A 7,839-nucleotide genomic window follows, 5' to 3' on the forward strand; every position below is an offset into this window, starting at 1 on the left:
AAATCATTGGGGTGACAGAGATTACTAGTTTTCCCCCCAATTTCTGTTCTCCCCTCTTGCTATAGTGATAAAGTTTTATCAAGGCATGTGGCATCCCTTGAAATTAGATGTGGCCATTGACTAGGTTCTGGTCAATGGGACTGTGAGTAGGAGTGATGTGGGAACTTCTGGATCATACTCCTAAAGGAGATGAGGATATGTTCCCTTTTTTCTTATCCTCTTCTGCTAGCTAGAATGCAGATATCCTGGTGGCAGCTGGAGTAGCCATCATGGTCCATGAGACAGAAGCCACCTTTTGAGAGGGCAGAATAAAAAGACACAAGGAGTCAAGCTCCACAGAATCATGGTGCCACCTTAGCAGCTCTGGACTCCTATACTGAAGAGAAGCAAACTTCTATTTCATTTAAGTGGCTATTATCTTTGTTCTTATTATTATATAGTCAAACCACTACCGTAACTACTGAAGTCGATACCATCATCATTCTCATTTTAAAGATGGATAAAGTGAGACACACAGAACTTAAGTGATAGAGTGGCAGAGCCAAGGTTTGAACCAGAGAATCTAGCTTCAGAGTCTTCCCTCTTAACCACAGCCCTCTACTTTTTTACTTTTTCTGATAAGATACCATGCATATTTGTGTTTTATTAATTTTAACATGTGATTCTCTGCCATTTGTGACTTAGGGATGGGAGGATCAGAAGTTTTTTTTGGTTTTTTTTTTTGGTTTTTTTTTTGCCTTTGTGCCTTTTGTATCATGAAGAGGTCATGTTGAAATCAATCTGGATGTGTCTAGATTCATGTAGGGAAGGATGGTGAGGCCGACAATGGAACCAGAAACAGGGAGGCACAAGTGATGATGTGCAGAAGATAGGGATGGGGAGGTAATGAAATGGAGATGGGAATGTGATTAAAGAGAGCCATTTTCTGCACAGCTGATATGGAAAGCAAATAACAAGTGTGTGGAAAGAGGAAGGAGATAAAGTCAGTATTTTCATATCACTGACAGATCTGGTCCCATGTCAGGTGCAATCAAGGTTGCTTGCATCTTGCAGTTGGTCCTACTAGCTGTGGGTACCCTGGGACAACAATGATCCTGCAGCCTAAAGGAACACATAATGTTCTCGAAACCTGAGTTTCAGTGTGACCTTCTCCACAGGAATCTTTTCAGCTTTAGGTCTTCTGGGGAGGCCTCAGAGCAGCACTTCCTGAAGCTTCATTTAAAGATACTGTTTCGTTTCCCTGTCTGTCCTGGCTTCTCCTTCTGTCAGATTTGTGGCAGCAAAGGCAAGATAACCCTTGGTATTAGAAAGGTATGATGCCTAAAATTAGAAGACTCTGAAATCATTTCAAATTGACCCCTCACTTTTCATATAGGTTGACCTAAATTTCATTTCAGAACAGAGATTCTTCCTCTCACCACATAAGTTCTGAGCATGTTTCTTCACTTTTCTCTATTTCATTTTCCTTAGGTGTGAACAAAACACTTGAACTAAGTGAATGCTGAGGGCATTTACAGGAATAGCCTTCCATGGTTTGCCCTTCTCCATAGCTTAGTGTTTCCAAACCACTGAAAAAGAAGTCATAAACTATGCATTTTCTTCAATACTTCCTTTCTCTTCACTGCCTCAGTTACTTAGATAATGGGACGTTTTGTGTGTTCGTGCCTTTGTCTAAGAAGTCATGAAAGAGGAAGTGTCTCATTAGAAAAGGTGACTTCTATTTACTTACATTGCGACCAAGGCAAAAAGACAATTCCATCTTCAGGAAAGTGGATTTGTTCCAGGGAGAACAATGAGAGGATGTATCTGGACTCCACATTTCTAACATCTGGGATTGCTCTCTCATTGAAAGGAGAATTTCCTAACTTCTAACTTCATAAACATTGCTCTAGGAGAGGAGTAGTAATGACCCTCACTGACAAAGAATGCAATACAATTCAGAATATGCTTGACACAAATCATCATCAAGTTGATAGTGCTTTACACTTGGCAAAGTGCTCTCACAGTACAAGGCCCCCTGCCCAATGTGGGCAAAACACAATGAATAAAATATGATCCCCGCTCAGAAGGGGCCTATAATCCAGGGTAGAAAATAGACACGTGCATAAATAATTCTAACTCAAGACAGACCCCATTTCTGCTTTATTAGAGGTACAAAGAAAATACCAGCAGAACAGCAGAGGGAGAGGTTACTCCCCATAGGGTTGCAAATGAAGGTTTCTTGAAAAAAGTGAGAATGTGTCAAGGCTGTTGCTAATAGCAAACATAACTGGTTACTTTACCTATTTAATTTCTTTTAATTTTTACAATAACCCAAATGAGGATGTAGAAGATGAAGAAAAAATTGGAAAATGTAGGAAATTTGTTGTCTTATGGATACAGATAGAAGGGGTTGATGCTGCTATTCACCCCAGAGAAAACCACAGAGTTGCCTGTGTGAGAAGCGTCTAGATTTAGAGCACTTCTTATAATTGGAGAGTGTGTCCGATGACTTTTGACTTGTAGGCACATAAAGGGAATTTTATGCATGCTTCAACATATATTTTAAGTCTGACTATACCTAACATGCTTATCAACAGTAGTCATTTTAGTATAATGAGAATATGTGATTTTTCCTTTTATTTATTTTCCAAATACGATTTAAGGGTATGCCTTTAATAGAGACAGAAAATAAATAAAAAGAAATTAAAAATTAAAAAGGCATAGTGACAGAGTAAAAGGGAGAGTGAGACATGAAAATGTTTTTCATATATAGGTTTCTTACGTTTCATTTTTTTGTGACTGAATATATTGCAGTGCTTATCTTGATCCTTGAGAGTGCATATTGTTATTAGCAGACACTGTCAGCTGGTGGAAAGGGCACAGATCCGGAGACTTAGAAAGCTTAGATTTTAATCCCGGCTGTCTTGCAAAAAGGAAAAAGAAAAGAAACAAAAAAATCTTTTGGTAATATGCAGTTATGTGCGTGCCACCATCTTTCTTCTTCACTATAGGTCTGTGCTTTTTTTTTTCTTTCTTTCTTTAAAAAAAAAAACCCAAAAAACAGAGTCTCGCTTTGTCGCCAGGCTGGAGTGCAGTGGCAAGTGATGTCGGCTCACTGCAACCTCTGCCTCCTGGGTTCAAGCCCTTCTCCTGCCTCAGCCTCCCGATTAGCTGGGATAGCTGGGACTACAGGCGCGCGCCACCACTCCTAGCTAATTTTTGTATTTTTAGTAGATGAGTTTCACCATGTTGGTCAGGATGCTCTGGATCTCTTGACCTCGTGATCCGCCCGCCTCGGCCTCCCAAAGTGCTTGGATTACAGGCGTGAGCCACCGTGCCGGTCCAGTTCTGTGATCTTAATAAGCCATTTAACCTCAGCCTCAGATAGTCATCTGTTGAGCGGTCATTTCCCTCATCAAGTGCTTGTACGACATTGACAAACATATAATCTGATATTTATGTAAAGTAGCTATTTTTAAAAAAATTTTTATGGCTCCTCCCGCGAATCTCAGCCTCTGGCACCAGGGCCGCTCCGTCCGTGCTCCGCCTCGCCACGACTTCCTACTGCTACAGCCAGTCGTCTGCAAAGTCGTCCTTCCGGGGCCTGGGCGGCGGCTCCGTGAGTTTGGGGCCAGGGGTCGCCTTTTGCGCGCCCAGCATGCACTGGGGCCGGCGGCCGCGGCGCGTCCATGTCCTCCGCCAGCTTCGTGTCTGTCCTCGTCCTCCTTGGGGGGCTACAGCGGCGTCCTGGCCGCGTCCGACCGGCTGCTGGAGGGCAACGAGAAGCTCACTATGCAGAACCTCAACGACCGCCTGGCCTCCTACCTGGACAAGGTGTGCGCCCTGGAGGCTGCCAACTGCGAGCTGGAGGTGAAGATCCGCGACTGGTACCAGAAGCAGGGTCCCGGGCCCTCCCGTGACTACAGCCACTACTACAAGACCATCCAGGACCTGCAGGACAAGTTTCTTGGTGCCACCATTGAGAACTCCAGGATTGTCCTGGAGATCGACAACGCCCGTCTGGCTGCAGATAACTTCCGAACTAAGACTGACACGGAGCAGGCTCTGCGCATGACCGTGGAGGCCGACATCAACGGCCTGCGCAGGGTGCTGGGCGAGCTGACCCTGGCCAGTACCGTCCTGGAGATGCAGATTGAAGGCCTGAAGGAAGAGCTGGCCTACCTGAAGAAGAACCATGAAGAGGAAATCAGTGGGCTGAGGGGCCAAGTGGGAGGCCAGGTCAGTGTGGAGGTGGATTCTGCTCGGGGCACCGATCTCGCCAGGATCTTGAGTGACATGCGAAGCCAATACAAGGTCATGGCGGAGCAGAACTGGAAGGATGCTGAAGCCTGGTTCACCAGCCGGACTGAAGAATTGAACCGAGAGGTCGCTGGCCACACGGATCAGCTCCAGATGAGCCTGTCCAAGGTGACTGACCTGCGGCGCACCCTCCAGGGTCTTGAGCTGCAGTCACAGCTGAGCATGAAAGCCACCTTGGAAGGCACACTGGCAGAAACGGAGGCGCGCGTTGGAGCCCAGCTGGCGCAGATCCAGTCGCTGATCAACGGTATTGAAGCCCAGCTGGGCGATGTGCGAGCTGATAGTGAGCGGCAAAATCAGGAGTACCAGCAGTTCACGGACAACAAGTCGCGGCTGCAGCAGGAGATCGCCACCTACCGCAGCCTGCTCGAGGGCCAGGAATATCACTACAATAATCTTTCTGCCTCCAAGGTCCTCTGAGGCAGCAGGCTAAGGGGCTTCTGCTGTCCTTCGGAGGGTGCCTCCTGGGTGGGAGGATGGGAACGAAGGTACCCTTATCCCCTGCTCTTCCCCTGATCTGCTAATAAAATTTTATGGTCCAAGGGAAATATATATATGTATATGTGCATGTGTGTGGTTGTGTGTGTGTGTGTGTATAAAATAAAAACAATACATGCTTGTTGTAAAAATGTAGAAAACACGGTGAACTAATCAGAAATCCATAAATATCTCCCGTGACTTTGCCACCCAGTGAGATCCACGTTGCTTGCACTTTGTTGAATCTGCTTCCCATTTGTACTTCTGTTTCTCCATTTCTGCAGGCTAAGAAAGGTGAAAGCAGGGAATCCATCTGCCTTTATCCAACTCAATGATCCTGGTCAGGTGAGGAGGCACTTAACCTCGTGTTGAGTGGATAAGATATAAGCATGGTTTCCTTATTCTCTCTCTCTCTCTGTTTGTTGTTGTTGTTGTTTTGTTTGTTTGTTTGTTTGTTTTTGAGACGGAGTCTTGCTCCAGGCAGTGCAGTGGCAGGATCTCTGCTTACTGCAACCTCCGCCTCCTGGGTTCAAGCCATTCTCCCGCCTCAGTCTCCCGAGTAGCTGGGATTACAGGCACATCACCACGCCTGGCTAGTTTTTGTATTTTTAGTAGAGAGGGGGTTTCACCATGCTGGCTAGGATGGTCTTGAACCCCTGACCTCAGGTGATCTGACCACCTCAGCCTCCCCAAGTGCTGGGATTACAGGTGTGAACCATTGCACCTAGCTATTTCCTTATTTTTTTCAAAACTCTTCTTTGTGACTCAGGCTGAATTTATTTCATGCCTTAAATACAGGCCTTCTCAAAACTTGGTACCTCTTGATTTTTTTCAGGGCCTGGCTCCTGTTTATCATTTACTCTCCTAGTTATCTTGTGAGGCTTCTAGGACAGACTTCCCTTGCTCTGGTGCATACTTGTAGAATGATAGAGTGGTGGATGTAGACAGGCCCAGGGAATCTTTTGCTCTCTTCTTTAATTTCCGAGAGGGAAATCCAAGGCATCCAGAGAGAATTAGATCAAAGTTATAGAGAAGGTTCTCTGTGGAGCCTGGACTCACCTTGAAACTCCTGTAGCCCCCAACCCAGAATAGAACATCTAGAACCTGATGATAGAGTCTATCTTGAGATATTCCTGTCCTTGTACAGAGAAGTCAACTAGAGTTTAATTTATATCTCTCCTCCAACTTATGAAGCATTTCTTTGCTGATACAAGGTCTGATTTAGATTTTTTAGGCTTTCCTCCCCACTAACAGTACAAAAAAGAGTCCTTAGGGGTCATCCTCATAGCTGTCACATCGGCTTCTGTTGACCTTAAGTTTTCCTCTCAGAATACCCTGGGGCACATCATTTGGATTCTTTCAGTCTTATTTTTCTGTTTATAGTATTACATGTTCTGTCATCTGTACACATTTTTGTGAGCATAGTCTTTAACACAGGAATAACCAGGAGAGATCTGAAGAAGCCCAGTCAGCAGCCATGGTATGTAGTAATTCATGTTAGCACCTGAAATTATTGTGTTCATTTTAATAGAATTGATATAGTTTAGGCATAAATCTGTGTTGTTTTGGTGCTCAGCTCTACAAAAAACGTCCCCCTTACAATTATAAGAAATTTTCATGTTATCAGAAATAATCCTCTGAAGTATATTTTCGGTGTGGAAAGGCAGGGAGAGTCCATCTTCCATTCATCCTGAGTCTTCTGTCAATTGCTTCCTATGAAGACGCCAGTCGCTCAGTGATCTTGATTACAGGCTTGATTCTCAAGGCCCGGGAGCGGCTGAGCGCATTAAAACACACGCTTTGGGTGCTAAACAAACCACATAGTAATTCTGGGAGAGTTTTAGAAACATTTTGGCTTTGCAAAGGGCTTCAATCACATAATCTCCCATTTTTGTTTCTTTGTTATACATTTTTTTGTTTCTAATTTAATTTACAAATTAAAACTGTATAGATTTATGGTACACCACATAATGTTTTGAAATATGCATATATTGTGAAATGGCAAAATCAAGCTAATTAGCATATGCATTACCCCACATACTTATTAATTTGTGTTGAGAATACTTAAAATTCACTCTCAGCAATTTTCAAGTACACAATACTTTATTATTAACTATAGTCCCCATGTTGTACAATGGCAGCCTCTTCAATAAATGATGTTGGAAAACTGAATAGTACTAGGCCCTTATCTCACACTATATACAAAAGTCAACTCAAAAATAAAGACTTAAATGTAAGATCTGAAACTGTAAAGCTACTAGAAAAAAAATTATGTTTTTAAGAATTTTTATGCAATTTGTGTGTTATTTTTCAATATGGTACAGTTCCATATAATACGTGCAGATCGTTAGTACTGTATTCAAGTGTCAGGAAATTTTAATAAAGTAAGGGGATATATATTAAGGGCCACATATCTTCAAACACATTATGCCCTTCAAATTACTTCCTCTCAATCCCAGCAATGACAGAAATTAATTTTCATATGTAATGGGCTGTTTAAAAATAAAAGCTTTACACAAAAAAGAAAACAAATGGGAAGAATATGGCGATGTCTCTTTTAGCAGCAGGTACCAGTTTCCACACCTTGACCATGCAACGTTAACTGAAGCAGCCGCCAACTCGCTAGCCAGGCGCGCTGGTGAGTCTCCGGCTCCCCACTGCACCCCGAGCGCAGCCGGGGCGTTCTAGGAACCGAGGCCAGCCGGGCGCTCCTTCCCTCCCAGTTCACCCAGGACCCTGCGCTCGCGGAGCGGGTCTCCGCGCTGGCACCGCCCCACTGTAGTTTTCCAGCTGAGCTTTTTAGCCTCCGGTCCCCAAGCAGCGAAGTGAGCTTGGGGAAGGGAGCAAGTGGCGGTGGCGGCGGCGGTAGCCTAAGAGGCAGAAGGGAAGAAAGGTGCAAGGCCTGCGAGAGTTCCCCATGGAAGGAATTCCATTTTGTGCCTGCAGACCGTGGGAAGCTGGGGTCTCCCAGGGTGGAACTGAGGCACGCTCTCCTCCCCAAAGCGCAGAGGACAGGCAGCACCAGTTGCAGGAGGCACTGCGTGCCCATTTCCAGCTCTC

The 7,839-nt window shown here is 44.6% G+C and overlaps 1 pseudogene across 1 annotated transcript; it reads left to right on the forward strand.

Annotated features, from left to right (window-relative positions):
• The first annotated feature begins 3,625 nt into the window (after positions 1 to 3,625).
• LOC101009178 lies at positions 3,626 to 4,854 on the forward strand (annotated as a pseudogene). The gene has a single exon (XR_004184316.1). The product of XR_004184316.1 is annotated as a keratin, type I cytoskeletal 19 pseudogene (transcript).
• The last annotated feature ends 2,985 nt before the right edge of the window (positions 4,855 to 7,839 follow it).

Source organism: Papio anubis, chromosome 6 (assembly GCF_008728515.1).
Source record: "Papio anubis isolate 15944 chromosome 6, Panubis1.0, whole genome shotgun sequence".
Classification (NCBI taxonomy): domain Eukaryota; kingdom Metazoa; phylum Chordata; class Mammalia; order Primates; family Cercopithecidae; genus Papio; species Papio anubis.